The sequence below is a fragment of the Camelus ferus genome, chromosome 3 (assembly GCF_009834535.1).
Source record: "Camelus ferus isolate YT-003-E chromosome 3, BCGSAC_Cfer_1.0, whole genome shotgun sequence".
NCBI classification, from domain to species: domain Eukaryota; kingdom Metazoa; phylum Chordata; class Mammalia; order Artiodactyla; family Camelidae; genus Camelus; species Camelus ferus.
This window is the reverse complement of record NC_045698.1, coordinates 60,627,154-60,645,033: the sequence shown is the minus strand read 5'-3', so window position 1 is coordinate 60,645,033 and position 17,880 is coordinate 60,627,154. Positions and strand designations below refer to the sequence as shown.

Below are 17,880 nucleotides of genomic sequence, written 5' to 3'. Positions count from 1 at the left end.
CTGAAAAACTGGGTTTGAACTGCACAGACCTATGTATACTCAGATTTATTTCTATAGTAAATACTGCAGTACTATATGATTCACAGTTAGTCGACTCCCTGGATGCAGAATGGCAGACACAGAGGAATTGTGTTTTGGAAGAACTGTGGGTATGGAGGACTGACTGTAAGTTATATGTGGATTTTTGACTTCTCTGAGGGTCGGTGCCCTTAACCCGTGTATTGTTCAAGGGTCAGCTGTGTTTCCCTCTTGAGGCTGTCACTTACTTTCAGGCAAAACCTCTTTGTCTGCTCTTCCTTTCCTATTTTCAAGAGGTAGGAGAGTTATATCTACCAAACATTTGCAGGAAATATATCCAGATAATCAAAGAACTGAAACCAGTGTGGAAGCATGTGGTGTTGGATAACATTGTTTGAACTGAGACTAAATTGGGTCTCAAATCATTTCATTGGTCTCTAAATCTCTTGCCACTCTGAAACCTCCATGTTATTATCTGTTTTGAAAGAATTTGATTTTAAAATTACTTTTCTTTTCATCTATTTAAAAAAATTTCTACTTCCTAGGAACTCTCTCACCTTATTAGATCAGAAACCTTCACTTGCTCTGTATCCCCTTTGAGTGATTTGTATGTTTGGTTTACTCTATTTTTCCTTCAAGTTTTCCTTTTTTTTTTTTTTTTTTTCCTGTGGTGATCCTTGAACCATTCTGTGGTGTTCTGTGTCTCCCAACTAGATTGCAAGCTCTTACAGTTAACAAAGGAATGCCATGCTGGCATTACGTAAAAATATGCTCAATAAATGTTTTTCCCCTAAATACGAAAATGTGTGTTTGTATTTTAATTCTGTAGTGTGTGTTCTTTAGTGAAGAAACTGATGAAAGAGCTCGTTTCCATGGGGGATCCTGAATGGTTTGCCATGAGCAAAGAAACAACAGGTGGCTCTGATACAGGAGTCTTTTTAAACTAGGGTAGTATATCTAAGATATTCTCCCTGATATCCTACTGGCATACACAGACCAGAGGAAGATAAAAATGAAATAATTATAAGGAAACAGTTTCAAAATAAAGTAGTGAAAGCCTAGCTGAGTAAGTGGTCTATTAGCAGACAGAGGAAGACTGAAGAATTTTTCAAAACAAGCAAGCAAAGGGAAATCTAGAAACCACAAAAGAATACATATCTAGATCTATTATAAATCATAGTGACCTCTTCTATAACAGGGGCAGTTTCCAACAGGCAACTCTGGGCAAGAATTTAAAAATTGGTGTTAAAGCTAAGCAGGGAAAAATTAAATTGTAAGCAAGAATAGCTTCAAAATGACTTTGTTTCAAAGCCTTTTAATGATAACAAAATAGTAGCAAAGAGGAATAAATCCCTGAAGGAAGAAAGGCACAGGTAAGGATTAAAATTACAAATGTTAGAAAAAGGGAATCACAAATTAATGATGCAATTTTCCCTGCAAGTGTAGCAGAAAAAAAGATGTAAGTCATTTTGAGGAATTGAGTCTCCCTGATGTATAAAAATCACTTTTTCTCTTTTAATATATAAATTCTGCAGAAATGTAAGTTTTGGGTCAAACTTGGATCCTCTCTTTCCTGCCTCATGTGTGTCTTCCTCACGTCTTTTTGTTTGATCTGTTAGGAAGGAAGCTGGCATGACTTTGCTGACATGTGTGCGAGGCCTTGCTGATATTTTAGCCTAGACTGGAGGTTGAAGTATCAGAGACTACAGGGAACCTAGGAAAAACTGAGGACTAGCAGCTGGTAACTCAGGTGATTAGAACAGAAGATGGAGAAAGATGGCAGAAGCAGATGGGTACCAGTACCTTCCACATACCAGGGTCTTACAAATATTTGATGTAAGAATGAAAAAGATGAATACAGTTATAAACATTGGAAGAAACTGTCCCACACCAAAACAGATAATAGAAATAGCTACAATGCTTTCCACATGCTAAGTGTTCTTCTAAATATTTTTGTACCTTATTTAACATGTAAAACATCTTTAGAAGCTAAATATCATCCTCAATTCACTGATTAGGAAACCGAGCTCAGAGATGTGAAGTGTCTAGCCCAAGACCTCTCAGCCTGTAGCCACTGGAGTCAGGTCTGGAATTCAAGCCCATCTAACTGTTGAGCTGTCCAATGCTGTGATGATGCCTCTTCTCCCTGAACAAAATGAGTAAGGCAAGGACGTTCCGCCTGTTTCTTACAGGATGAACTGGGTTCCAACAGAACATGGTATAGTGTTTGTTGTTGTTGTTTAACACTCTGTAAAACTGCCTGTGGGACATCTTCATCTGGGTGTTCCTTAGGCCACAGTCAATGATTAAAGGGCCTAAAACTGATCTCATTGTCTTCCCTGAAAACCTCATCTCCTTTTCCTCTTCTTTGTTTTTTCCTTCATTATAGTTAATGGCACCATAATCTAGCCAGGAACCTGTAAATAATTCTGCTCTCACAGCCTTAACAGCCAGTTTTGTCACTAAATCCTGATCTTTCACCTGTATGAGATCCGTGGGATCTGAACCTTCTTTCTATTCCATTGATGATGCCTTTGCCAGGCCCTCATTTTGCTCACTTGTGCTACTTCAAGAAGCTTTTGTTTTTTTTTTTCATTGCCTCCCACTGTGGCCATCTCCAGCCTAACCTGCAGCTGGAGTCATTGCCCCTGGTTGAAAACTGCTGCCCTAGGGGAAAAAGAAATCTCTTTTGCTCCCATGACTTTGTTTACCATCTGTCTGCTGATAAATCAAAACTTTGTATCTCTAATCCAGGTTTCTCTTCTGAGCTTCCATACTAACATTTTCAACTCAGTAAACAATACCACCATCCACCCAGTGCCTCCAACATTCTCCCTCTAATACTCATCAGTTACAGGTTCTGGCAGTTCTACTTTCTGAATAGCTTTCTTTTCTGTTCACTTTCCTCCATCCAAACTGCCACTTTTACGGTCCAGTCTTACACTTCTGCAGTAGCCTGAGCCACTGAAGCAGCCATGATAATGCCCTAACTAGTGGCTCTGTATCCATGGTTTCCCACTTTTAATTCATTCTCCCTGCATATTATAGTTCATAAACTGTTACATATACTTTTTTCTTTTACATTTTAACTTCTCTCAAGTCCAGATATGTCTTACAATTGATTTAGTATCTATAGTTTGATTGGCAGCGTTTTTTTTGTGTGTGTCATTTATAAAATGATGGTGTATTTTATACTCAGTGGCATCTTAGAGCTGATGAAATATAATAATAGGAAAAATTATCTTTCTGAATAAGCTACTATTCTGCATAGAACCTTCAAGGATTCCCCATTGTCTTTAGAATAAAAGTCAAAATTCTCAACATGCCTATGAGGCCCTGCATAGCTGGCCCTTGTTTACCTCTGTAGAATCATTTTGTGCTAATCTTCTAGTTAGCTGTCCTTCAGCCACATTTGTCCAACAAACATTTACTGGGTGACTACTATATGCTAGGCCTATGACGACATATCAATGAACCAAAAAAACAAACATGGCTGTCGCCTCATGGTGCTGACTGTGCATTCATAGTTGCCTGGCCTATCTTGAATTTGCCATGTTATTTCTTGCCTCAGGACCTTTAAATACGCTAGTCCCTCTCTCAGGAAGGGCCTTCCTCTCCCCTCCTCCACTTTGCCCATCTGCCTAGCTAAAAGCCCTACCTATCTCCTACTCATTCTTTAGGGCTTATTTTACAGAGTACTCCCCAACAGTCATCCTCTTCATTACCCCCAGGACTCCTGCACTTCTTTTCCTGGCATTTTCAGTACTTACTTGGGATCTGTCTTCCCCTCTGGACTGTCGGGTCTGTGCAGGCAGGGTCTGTATCTGTCCAACTCACGGCTTTCCCTCCAGCCCTTAGTCCAGTGCCCAGATCATATTAGGGCCTCTTTAAATATTTATTGAATGACTAAGTAGCGGGATTGGAAACATGAATTCAATTTTGAATTACTGTGAGTTACCCTGAATTTGTTATCTCTTGCATATATTATTAAAACAAAACAACACAAAATGGAACCATCAACATATGGGGTTAAATGAGAAGTTTTAGGTTGACAGGTGAGAGAAGAAGATGCATTATCAGTTTCAAAGCTGAGATGCACAAAAGTTGGTATTAACTATTGTAAATATGTCCTTCCATAAAATAAGTGCTATAATACTCTAGCATCATTATTTTCATTACAAATCAATATACTGGCCAACATTTGTACAGCAGTTTTTGTGTCTTGATGGATTAGATCATATTCTTCCTCTGCTGGCTTTAAAGGCTTCCTTTTCTTTGGTCTACCCTTTGTATTGAAGATGAGCTGCCTTAGTGCATCATGGATTAGCTCAGCAGATTATACTTACGAACTAGTTGTAGATTCCATTCCAAGTGGGGAATTAGCCTAGTACTCCAGACATAGTCTGCTGTTTTACAAATATGGGTGCAGTTATATTCCCAAGAAAGCAATTCAAAAAGAAGTTTACTAATGTCATTTTGTTTTTAAATGTAGCACATTTTCCTTAGAGTTCAAAGCAATCTTTAATTGCTTGTCTTTATTTTGCTCTAAATACAAATCTTTCTTCCTTTATATATACTCTAGTTCATTACATAATTATGTGTTTCTTGTAATTGCCTCTACATTTATATTAGCATTATTTTCCTCTTGTTACCACAGAAAATTTTGAGAACTAGCCTACAAACAAACAAAAAAAACCTTGCCTTTAAAATACTCCACAACAGGTAGAGAAAGAGCCATGACTTTAGGTTTTCTAGTTATTAAATTTTAGCTTTCCTGTTTTTAGTAACATCTCTCCAAATCCTTGAATGAAAGGGCTATAAAATGTGAAATATTATTACCACAACCTATAGCAACAAACTACCTCAACATAGGTATAATCAAAAGGAAAATTTTTGTAAGCACATTCATATTCAAAGATCTTGTGATATAAGCCAACCTCTGTAGGGGTATTATTTTCAAACATAACAGGTTGACATTATATAATTACACACTGCTGGATATTGAAATATCAAAAAAGGAAAAAGTGCTTATAGTAGTACTCACAGCACACTATTATGAGTATTCACATTTATCCACACATCTTTAGAGAATTATTTCTAGTTACATATTACAGACTTTAGCAAAGATTTAGTGATTTATTTAATATCAATATTAGGTTTTGACATCAAAGTCTTAGCAAGCACAGGGAGGCATGGTCCTAAGACTCACTTCCACTCCACAAAGGGGCTCCAGGGTGAACCTCTTCTCCATTGTTCTGCATTTAGTTTGTTAAATAGACATTTCATATATGTATGTAAATATTAAAAATCCCACTTAATTATTTTTACAATTTGTGCTCTCAATCTGCTTAACTTTTCCCTTTATGTTGTTTCTTCTTTTGAGGATATTTTTCTTTTCTAAGATGAATTCTTCTTTTTTTGGTCCCACTTTACCATCCACTTCTCCTTTGTGCATCTTCTGTAGACATGATGGGGATTCGTCAGCACTTCTGATTCCTCAAATTCCTTTTCCACTATTCTCAGTGCAACCTTTCTCCCATTTAATCTCTGGATTGTAACCAGTTTTTGCCTTTCTCCCTTTCAAATGTCAGACTTCTAATCTTTCCATTCTCTTTGCTTAACTTGAACTTTTTAGTCTGTGCAGTGCACTATGAGATGCACTTTCATAAGTATTTAGGCCCCAAATGCCATATTCTTGGAACTTCACGTAGTCTCTCTCTTAAGGTGATCAGCTTGATAACCTTACATCTCTTCTCCCTACTATGTTATGTAGGTAGAATCTACTGGCTGCTTTTGAATTTCTCTCCTTTCTAGACTTCTTTTCTGAAATGAGATGTATATAGTTACAGGTGTATTATTTCATGTTTAATATTCTTGCAATTCTTTTCTAAAGTGACTTACCTATGGGAGAGGGTGACTGGGAGGAGAGGAGAGACAGAGAGCTAGAGCATGAGACAGAGACACAAATACAGTCTATTCTGGGAGGAGCATTAAGGTGGCATTTAAGAACGGTAACTATTTATGAGTAAATACCAGTAAAGAAATGAACTGGTAGAACATATAATAGTCTAGGCAATGGTAGGTAGTCAAGGGAACTACTCCCTCCCTTATCAGCAAAAGTCAGCCAACCATGCAATAACAGAATAAGTTGTCTCAATTAACAAGCCTGGATTTAAGTGGGTACATACTCGATAAAAGTGAACCAAGACTCTTCATAGTGGTTATAGGAGGCTCAAAGAGGCCCTGGAGTTTACTAAGCTAGCCATGTCACTAATTCGGTCATCTCTCCTTAGTTCTCTTGCTCTTTCATTCTGTTGCCACAAGCCAAGGATCCAGATGCTAGGATCAAAATAAGTCTTCAACTACCAGGATTTTGGCCCGTACCCCTAACCCATTCAGGGGCTGAGTTATAACCACAGTAAACATTTATAGATAGGAACTATAACTTGCAAAAGAAATTCAGTTACCCTAGTTTGTTTGCTTGTTTTTTTAGTAAATTATACTTGGTGAACCCTTACTAGGGGCATCTTTACTGGCCTTAAAAAACTTCTGTAGGTGTCATATTGAGGTATGTGACTGAAGTCATTATCTTTCAACCGAAATAAAATTGTAAATCCTGTTATCACCAGAAAACTAGAAAGAGGTGAAAGTAGGCATCAAATAAAAACCAAATGCAAATAGTTTGGAGATATAGTGTGACTACTTTGCTTTATCTCCCATAAAATCTGCTCTTCACACCCTGTGTGGCCACTTTGGGGTGTTGGTGTTCATGAATAAAAGTATTACTTTAAAAAACAAAACAAATTTCTTTGCTCTAATTAGACAGAATGAAAGCCTTGTGTTACAATTTATATTATTAAAATTTTGACATTTTCTAATGGCATAAAACAAGTTCTATTTTTAACGAAGTCCTATATTAGAAAAGTGCTTGATGAGATTTCCAAGTTCTAGTGAAGCTTGAGTTTTTGTAACTATTTGATACCAGAAATTGTGGTGTAATAAAATAACTTAGGTAGTCCCTGGTTCCATTTTAAATAGTAATGGACCTCTAGAACTATATGCACCCAGAATAATATGACTAATGATTAAAATTTAAAAAGATAATAATTACTAAAAGCATCATACATAATGGAAATTGTGATCTCTGGACAACAAAATCTTTAGGGTAAAACAGTCAAGTAGGATTTACCTACATCAAAACTACTTGAAAGGACTTTTTAATCTGGACCTTCATGAACACTACAAAGTTGCTGAGAATGACTGAACTGTATAACTGTATTTAAGAACAGCAAATGAAAAAGGACATAGAATTCTGATCTCCATGTTCAGTTATTTCTCATTAAGGAACTAAGAGGAACTGCTGTAAGCCCTAATTTTTTCTTCCATAGTTTACATAGTTTTAAAAAATATACTGTCTTATAAGATATATCTTTTTCTTGCATCAGATTCTTTATTTTTTCTTTTGAAATGTACAGTTACAAATGCTCAAAATTCACCTTGAAGAAAGCTTTATTTTGGAAATTTTGCTTTTTCCTTTTCCTATTCAATTTTCTAAAAGAAATGGCTATTTTATGCTGCAACTCTAGGTCTTATTCTATTCAAAACATTCTGGGTCTGTGTTCATTCTGTAAATATTTATTGAGCACCTTAGATGGTCAGGCATTGTGTTAGATACTATGGATACAATAGTGAATTAGATACTATCCCAGCCTCAGGGAACTTAACATGCTTGTGGGGAGTACAAACAAAAAGGAAATTGCCATACAGTAGACAGCTGGGATTGAGGTAAGAAGAGAATGCTAAGGAAACATATAAGAAGGGCATCTAGTCTAGTCTTCTTGGGTCTAAAAGGGCTTCCCAGGAGAAAAGTTAGTGAAATTGAACACTAAAGAGTGAGTAAGACTCAGCTAGATCAGGTGGGGAGGAAGAGTAGAAAGATTCCTCCAGGAAGAAGAAATAGCATGCAGGCTTGTAAACTGACTAGGTTTCCTTTTATTAAATATGTTTTGTATACTGGGGTGATGGGAATGACATTCTAAATAGCTCCTAGCAGAGAACAGTCACTACTCATTTTGTTTTAGTGCTAAAACTGATACCTTTGTATGGAGATGCATGGAGCCTTTTCATGGTTGACTACCCCCAGTAATAGCAACTAGCTGACTAATGCAATACAGTGAATGAAAACATATTTGTATGAGCTTGCTTGTAGTCATTAATAATCTGCACAAAACTGAAAAAAAGGAAGCACTTGGAAGGAATATGGCTGTTAACAGTTATAATGTGTTTGGCTGCAAGTAACAACAACAACAACAAAAATCCAACTGAGATTGGTTAAAAAATTCTGAAATTTGTTTTCTATAACTGGTAAGTCAGGAGTAAGCAGGCTTCTTGTCTTATCATTGCTGATGTGAAGTCATTGAGGATCCAGGTTTTTTCTGCCTCTGTGTTCTAGGATACACAGCATCAACTTCATCCCATTCTTGTTCTCTCCCTTGTGGTTACCATCAGGGCCTTCAGAGCTATGTGACTTCTTGTTCACATCCAAAAGGAGAAAGTGAAATCCTCTCCTTCAAGTATGGAATCAAGTCATTCCCTTCAGTCTAACTTGTGTAGCTTAGGACACATCCTACCTTAGCCCAAAAGCAGCCTTGAGAGTTACACAAATTTCTGTTTGCTCAGTGGAGAGGTACACCTCGAGACGGTGAGGAGTCAGGACATCCTCTCCTGAGTCATAGAGAGGAGACATAGATAGCTAAGGAAAATCATCCTTCTGTTAGGAAGGAGGAAGGGAGATTGAATGTGGGATAGAACAACAGTGTGTCCAACCAAGTTGTTTGCTGCTTCTTCATATTTGTTTAATTTAAATTCAGTCTCCTGACCAGAGAAAAAAATACTTCTACATCACTGGGGAAAAAGGGCATGACTCTAATGGATCCTAATTCTTTGAACTACGCGTGGGTTGGTAATTAGGCACAGATGAAGTAAACGCTGAGTTGTGGAGACCGCTGTTTTATCTTTCTTTTCCTTCACTTCCTGAATTGTACTTTTGAATTTCTACATTGGTTTTTGTGGTCCACATTTACCATAGAGTAGAAAGAAATTGCAGGCAATTATTTTGCTGTAAAAGTATTTTTAGATGTTTTGTGGGCTGTGTATCAATTACTGTATAACATAGAGTTAGGAAGGAATGTGCAAAATATATTTAGCAACCTTTTATAATATTTTAAGAGCATTTGATTCTGACACATGCTATATAATTTATAGAGATGCAGGTTACATCATTATAAGGTTACATATTGGGAAATCTACGAAAAAAATTCCTTAACAAAAATACCTTCTTGAAACACAGACTGAGGAATGTTCCCTCAAAGGAAAAATATGTGATGATTGCTCAGGTTTTTCTTTTCTTTTTTTTTTTTTTTCCACCTCTTTATTTTCTTTGTATTTCCTATGCAACTATAGTTTTGTAGCTTCTCGTCATGACAAATAGGTGACCGACCCAGAAGGAGTTTATGTCTATTGAATGATTGACCCTTATTTTTTATTCAGGACTATTCTTTCCCTCTGGCTACACAGGGTGGAGCGATGCGCTTGCCAGAGGCTGGGCAAAGATAAACATAGTGTCTTATGGAAGTGGCAGAGTGCAGCTACATAAGCGAGTGCAAAAGGGTTTTTTTTTTTTTGCAAGTTCGTTCAGGGTAAACTTTGATGGGCAGAAGGGAGAATAAAACTAGTAAGTTAAACTAGAAAAATAATGATTTGCATTTAATATTTGGATAGTGACATATTTTTCAGAGTATTTTTGTATACATTATCTCACATAATGGAGTAATCCTGTGATAAGAGAAGGATGGTAATATAACCATTTTACAGATTAGGAAATCTCTATATATGAGGGTTAAATGAATTGTCCTCAAGTTTAAGAATGAGGTTTAGGAACTTAAACTTTTCCTCCGTGTGTGCGTGCGCGCACGCGTGTGTGTGTGTGTGTGTGTGTGTATTTTCTAGTAAAATAATTCACTTCCCTCTCTTTTTTTCAAGAGAACAGAACAAAAGACAAGGAAAACAAAAGACAAAAGAGAGAGTTGAATAAAAAAAAAATCCTGCTATGTTAAATATACATAATCATCAATTTTTAAAGTATACACATTTGCTGGATTATGAGCTCTTATAAGGCAGCAATTGTGAATTTCTAGAAATTGAATGACTTAAAATACCTTAAAAAATCCTTTAAAATTCAGTATTTTCAGAGAAAGACAAATACCATACAACATCACTTATATGTGGAATCTAAAAAATGATAGACATAAACTTATTTACAAAACAAATAGACTCACAGACATGGAATTTATGGTTGTTAAACAGGAAAGAAGGGGAGGGATAAATTAGGAATTTGGGATTAACATATACACACTACTATATATAAATAGATAAACAACAAGGGAAGCACAGGGAACTGTATTCCGTATCTTGTAATAACCTAGAATGGAAAAATCCGAAAAAGAATAGACATATATTAAAAAAACACAGCATTTTAATTTTTACTCTTTATTTTTCTATCAGGTAGAGCTCTCACACATCCCCTTTAATCTCCTGCAAGCGCTTTTCTTATGCCTGTGCAATTATCCTCTTACTCCACCCTTCCCCCAAACCTAAACTTACCACTCTTATGAGGGTGTTTGAGGCTTAAATTACTTGTGAAGCTTCCACTCAAGGCCTGGAGACCATTAATGGGCTCTCTCATATTATTCAGAGGCATCTATTTAGAAAATACATTCAGGGGAAGGGTTGTTGCTGGGAGTCTTTGAAATCATATGTGTCACATGGTGGTTTACCCATTCCTCGGAATGCTCCCACATACAGTCTTAAGAATTTAATGATTGACACAAAGTTGCCTCTCACTAAACAGCTATAGATAACTATTGAGTTTGCTGCCGGAGTGACTGTGTTGTGTGATTTTGTGCTTTCTGAATACAAAATAGGTCTTTGAGTAAGGTATGCTTTTTGACAGCTGCTGATAACATCTGAGAGACAATTTAATTCCTCTTCAACTAGAGCAGCAGAAAATAAAAAAGTAAACAGGCTACATCACTACTCTTGCTTATTTGATGAATATCAATAAATATGGATGAAACACCTGAAGGAGCACACGAATGCCTAGTTAGCAAATTTGCCAAGTATGCAGACAATGGGTGTACTGCATGATTATGTTTGTTGAAAATAAAAACGGGAGACACATAAATAGGGCTAGTGAGAATGAAGATTCAGTGACAGCATCGCATAATGCTCATAAGGCATCTTTCATCTTGGGTAGTTGAAAGCATTTTAAAAGTGTCCTCATGACACCCTTCTGGTGCTAGTAGGTGGTAAAGAAATAACGGCTCCATTTAAAACAAAAGGGTTGCTGAAATGGGAGTTGAAAAGCGAAGTGAACTGCTCAGTGTCTCTGTCTCAGAAACGGAGACTGAGTCTGTCTGTGGCAAGTGTATGGTGTCATTTGCCCCCGAGCAATCTTTTTCTAGCTCTGTATAAATTATCTACCTGGCAAAAAGAAGACTGAAGCTGGGAGCAAAAATATGCTTCTGTGGGTGTAATTGTATTCGTGGCCAAATAGAATTTGGACTTCTTCCATTAGCAGGAATGCCTGGTGGTAGTACTAACTTTAAAACCCCGAGTCGTCAACAAACAGAAGGAGCCTAGCTGAACAGGATTAGAGAGGAAGAAATGAAAAGATAGAATGAATACACAGGCGCAACCAAGGATTTAATCTCAAACTTCCTTGAGGAAGATGAGTTTGTGGGAGGATTCTTTCCTCGGGGCTGGGCTCATTTCTTTCTCTTCCCTTCCCCAACTACTATTCTTGTCCCCTCTTGCTTCCTGGTTTCCCCAAAGTCAGGCCTGGGAACAACCAGCCTCCAGGGCAAGTTTCTTCATGGTGAGGAGTAGCAGTACTGAGGAGAGTCCTTCCTCCCGCTGAGGAGGCTGGGCATTTCCCTGCAGCACCTTGCTGGGTCACACTTTCATCTCATCTTTTACTTCTCTTGTCTTCCCTCACACCAGCTCCCACCACACTGGTCCTTGCTTTTGCTCATATAAACCAGACATGCTCCTGCCTCAGTCTTTGTACTTTCTGTTTGCTCTGCCTGGAATGTTCTTGTTACTCAAATACTGTTTTCATAATATGCCTTTTCTGGCCCCTCAGTCTAGATTTAGAGTGACAAGTATCATGTTTTGCTGGGACTGAAGATTCCTAGGACATGGGACTTCTAGTTTTAAACCCCAGTCAGTCCCAGGCAAACTACGATGCCTTGGTCATCCTAGTTTTAAATTGCACCTCCTTCTATCTGGCTTCCCTCCTTTACTGTTTTTCTTAGCATTTATCACCATCTATTTTACTATACATTTTATCTACTTGTTTATTATTGCTTGCTTTGTCTTCTCCCCCAATGCTAACTCCATGGGGGCACAGATTTTTAAAGCTTGGTTTTTTTTTCACTGTTACATCCCCTGCGTCCAGAATGACTCAAAGTAGGTACTTAGTAACTGTTTTTGAGTGAATAAATAAATGAACGAGAATTTTAGAAAGTGTTGATCATATATGAAGAAACTATGTTGAGGATATATTTCCTGAAGTGAATTACTGAGTCCATGAAGTTTTGGTCAAATGTAATTTGATTCTCGATTGCATTTTTTCATAATGAGTGATACATCTCTTGTTTATAATAATGTATGTAAGTAATACAATTATAATGTGCAGTACAGGCCAGTCACAGTTCTTACCAATTACTGCTCCATCTAAGGAGATTGCTCTGCTTAAAGCAGCCCCTAGTTGAGAAAAAAGCCATATGTAGTTCATATCTTGGTATGATGGCATTACCTACCCCATCTTTATGTCACTGCTGGTTGACTCAAGGAAGGACAATGTATCTGGTCTATAAGCTGTCCAGTGAATGCCCTATGAGGTGACATTTCTTGGAAATTTAAATAATGTTTTTGTTCATAATTTAAAATCAAAGTGCTATTTAATTCATTTAAAAATGGTTTTGTAAAAATTGACAATAGAATGTAGCATTACACTTAAATATCATGTTGGTGGATCATTTGTATGGGTTTAGGTCAACTGATTTTAATCTATTGGAATGTACTTGTAATGGAAATTCAGTTAGTTTTAACCCATGCAAGTACCTCATTTGCCCCCATGAAAAATTAGGCATATGTTTGATTAAGAAACATAACACTTTTCTTTCAATCGAGTTATCATTGGATGACTTCGAAAGGCAAACATACAGAAAACCAAGTGAATTATAATCTCTCACTGAACAAGAAATCAGAAGTCATGAGCTGCCATATACTTAGGATGGCATTCTTGGGTATCTGACTTTACTGATCTTAGACCTAATGTGGAAAGCCTGGCCAAGTTGTCCCATTGCTCTGTTATTTGCAAGCATTTGGGCCATCTCTCACATGTCCACGTTGATGAGGGGCTATGGGGAGAGCACTGAATCTGGGTGCAGCCCTGGGTCCTTGTACCTTCTCACCGTTTAACTTTTCATGTGACCTGACGTGATCACTCAATCTCTTGGAACTCGAAACTCATAATCTGTAAAATGAGGATGATAAAGGCCTACCTACCTTACCAGGTTGGTATAAGCTCAAAATAGGAGTGGAGATGCTTTGAAAATCATTAGGTGCTGTGTAGGGTAAGGTGAGGTGAGAGGTGAGGTGTTGTCCGAGTGCACGTGTCGTAGGTGATTGAGCAGCTGCTGCCGGATGGTTCTGAGCGTGGCTCAGGTTCACACCTGTATTCCACCTCACCGGTGAAGGTTTTCCCTCTCACCAGTGATATCCAGATAGCCTCAGGAATGGAACCTGCATTTTTCCCCTTTGGATCTAGGAGTCACTTAGATTTTGTTCTCGAAGTGCTTCGTTAGGGAGCTACTCTAGCAGCTTCTTATCTGGTTTAATCGAGTCACCGTTAGAGAAGCAGGTTTTGTCTTCTGTAAAATAGGCGTCAGTCTTCCATTTTCAAACTAGATTCTATCTTGGTAAATTGGTGGACAAAGAGGCTAAATAACGTAGTGGTTAAAATGGACCCTGGAGCCAAGCTGTTTATGATCAAATCCCACCTCGGCCGTTTACCAGATACTTGTCATTGAACAAGTGATCTATTCCGTATGTGTCTTGTTCTCCTCTACCTCACAGAATGTATAAGAATTAAAAGAGTTAATAACACAAAGTGCTTAGGACAGCTTCTGATGTGTAGGGAGTGCCATGTAATTGTTACTATGGTACTGACACCTCACTTAAATGGGGTGACTTAGGCCTCACCCCAGGCCTGGTTTCTGGTATTCTTTTTGTAAGGATCCACCAAGAGCACACTAATTATGCTTCATTTCACTTCCATGACACAATGCAAATTAAGTATGATCTCTAGGGGGTTGTATCCTCCTGCCAGTCTCTCCTCTCCCCACAGAAAAATCCATGGACTTCAGGTATAGTTTTGGATTATTTAGAAGCAATAATGTGCAGGACAGGCCAGTCACAGTTCTTACCAATTACTGCACCATCTAAGGTGATTGCTCTGCTTAAAGCAGCCCCAAGTTGAGGGAAAAACCACTTGTAGTTTCTTGCTATGACGGCATCACCAATCCCATCTTTATGTCACTACTGGTTGACTCAAGGAAGGACAATTGACTCAGTGCATCTGGGCTATATGCTGTCCAGTGAATGGCCTATAAGGTGAGTTTGTGAATAGGTTCTGGCAAAACACGGATGATTATTTAGGCCAACTCAGATGTTCCATTTGGGTACATCTTACTGAAGATGTGTGGAGAAAGCAAGAGTTATTTTATTAGCAGCAGTAGGGCTGAGTGAACTGAAGTGGTGAGTAAGCAGTCATTACTTAGAGGGTAAGCTATGAGCAGGGAGAAATCAGGCATAAGCAGAAGGCAAAAGGTACACTATATACAGCACCGAACGAGATGGTTGGCTTGGTCGTGGCTGAAGCAGAAGCAGCAGAGGTGTTGGTGACGGAGGGAGACTGACAAAATCCTTCTGTTAAGATAAAAGAAATTTTACAATTGATATTCTTATGTATTCTGTTTCATTTGCTTAATGTAATTTTTGAGAGTCATTCATACAGTGTGTGTTTCAGAAATCATTCCTTTTAATTGCTGTATTAGTATTCCAATTTATGAATACAACATAATTTATTTATTCTTTCTCCTGTTGATGGATATTTGGATTGTTTCCCATTTTGGGGGCTATGAATATTCCTGTATAAGTCTTTTTTGTGGCTATGTATTTTAATTTCTCTTGATTAAATACCTAGGTGTGAAATTACTGGATGACGGTATAGATGTATGTTTACCTTCACGAGCACATATCGACCCATTTTCCAAGGTGGTTGTACCATTAATACCCTTAAAAGCAAAGAACGAGCATTCCAAATTGCTCTACACTTTTGCGACATTTTATATTCCCATTTTAAAAAGTTGAGGTTTAACTGGTATATAACATTATATAAGTTTCAGATGTACAACATTATATTTGACATCTGTATACACTACAGAGTGATCACTACCAAAGGTCTAGTCACCATCCATCACTGTACAATTGACCCCTTCACTCTTTTTCTCTACCCCCAACCCCTTCTCCTTCTGGTAACCACCAATCTGTTCTCTGTATCTATGGGTTTGTTTGTTTTATTTGTTTTTGTTTTTAAATTCCACATATGAGTGAAATCATGTTATTTGTCTTTCTCTGTCTAACTTATTTCACTTAACATAATAACCTCAAGGTCTATCTATTTTGTCCCAAATGGTGAGATTTCATTCTTTTCTATGACTCAGTAGTATTTCACTGTGTGTGTGTGTGTGTGTGTGTCACATCTTCTTGTTATTTTTTTTAAGTTTTGTTTATATTAATGTTTTTGGAATTATATCCTACTGTGGTTTTCATTTGCATTTCCCTAAAAATTCATAATGTTGCATGTTTAAAAACTTTTTTAGTGACCCTTTGCAAATGTTTTTCTATGAGATGTTTAAGTCTTTTAGGCATTTTTTTTAATTAGGTTACTTGTCTTTTTATTGTTTTATTTATAAGAGTTTTATATACCTGATTCTTTTTTCAGGTAAAGGTCCTGAAAATATTTTTTTAGTCATTGGTTTGCTTATTCATTTTCATAATTTTTTAATAAACCATTAATAAAACCAGATGAGCAGAATTTTAGGCACATTTTGAGACTGTGAGTGTTCCTCAGAAAATTTTTAAGACAGTTTATTGTATGAATCAGAATATCTCTGAGTAAAATATTTCAGGGAAATCAGCTTTCCTGAAAATACCATTATTTTTTAGAAAGATAGAATTTAGTTTGGAGTCAAGAACATGAATTGTCTATGTGATATCTATACTCTCCAATTACTGTGATACTAATTCATTAGTGATGTTTATTATATACTGGTGGTTGTTAAAAATGTTCTCGTTGTTTTAGTCATGGGACCATTTTCAGGGAAGCAAGATTTTATGCCATACATAGAACACAAATGAAAGTTGTCATTTTAGCAAACAGAGCAGGTATGGATTTTAATTTATAGAGAGTTTATTTTTTAATATTAATTTGATTTTAAAATGAAATAAAATTAATTGGATTTTCTATTTAAAATGTGGAGCACATCAAATCATTGCCATCTTGAATTAAACCATTTACTTTCTCACTTAAATAGCTATCTTCTGCTTTTAATTTTTACCCTTTAGGTTCTAAAGTACCAGGATGGTATTTATTCTTAATATATATGTGCAAAGCAAAATTTTCCTGACCCATATGTCACCCAAATTTCATCCGATTCATATGTCATCACATTAACATTACTACTTAAATTATGGTGGCTTTGGGCATATGTCCCAAGAAACTGAAAGAAGTAGAGTCCTATATTTAGGACACCTTAAAAATCAGCTTTCCTGAAGATGCCTTACTTTTTTCAAAAAGATTGACAGATACAGATAACACACTAGTCAAGAGCATGGCATTTAGAACAGAATGGGCTTGAATTTAAGCTCTACCATTTACAAGCTGTGTGATCTTTGGTAAATTACTCATACTTTCCGTGCCTCAGTTTTCTTATCTGTAAAATAGGGATAAGGCCAGTCACTATCTCACAGTGCTGTTGTGAGAGACAAATGAATGATAAATGTAAAGCACTTAAGAGGCCCTCTATGTTAGCTGTTATTATCATTCTCCTCCATAGGAACCTGTGAGGGTGCCTGAGTGTGCCCCTCGTTTCATAAATAACACATCATGTCTTATTTTGGCTGTTTCCATATTGCAAATCTACTCTGACTCTAACCTTCCTCTGCTCAGAATGCTTTCTCTGGTCTCAGATGGATGACCATCCTTAGGTTGGAAGAGCTCCTCTGCACCTTCTATTTGATCCCATACATAAGCACAGATGCTCCTCAGTTTTCCACAATCTTCCAGAGACCTGGCTATTAGTTTTACCAAACTTTTCAGAAGTTTCCTGATTAACACAAGGTAAGAACAACAGAGATAATAACTTTACATTTGTACTAGAGGAATTCTGGGTTCCAGTAAAAACAACAAAAGGTCACCACAAAAAATACAACTCCCTATACCCTACTCCACAAATTAAATAAAATGTAAGTTGGGGGAAGAGTGTATGAAACCAGAACAGCATGGGATGCCAAACGGTGCTGCAGGGTGGCAGGTGCTGTGAGAAAGAACTGGGAATAAGATTTTCTGGCAGAAGTGGAACACAAAAGACACCAGCAAATATTCACCCTCCAAAAGAGGGGGCCCTACCTGGCTGAGAACTGCTGAGGGCAGGACTGAGAACAAGTAGGAGA

General features: G+C 37.2%; 1 long non-coding RNA gene across 1 annotated transcript; it reads right to left on the bottom strand.

Moving 5' to 3' along the window:
• Positions 1–285: 285 nt before the first annotated feature.
• LOC116659781 lies at positions 286–16,200 on the bottom strand. Its single transcript, XR_004315124.1, has 3 exons — positions 16,135–16,200; positions 3,677–3,683; positions 286–296 (listed from the first exon to the last, which is right to left on the bottom strand). It is a non-coding gene; the product is annotated as an uncharacterized LOC116659781 (long non-coding RNA).
• Positions 16,201–17,880: the final 1,680 nt, after the last annotated feature.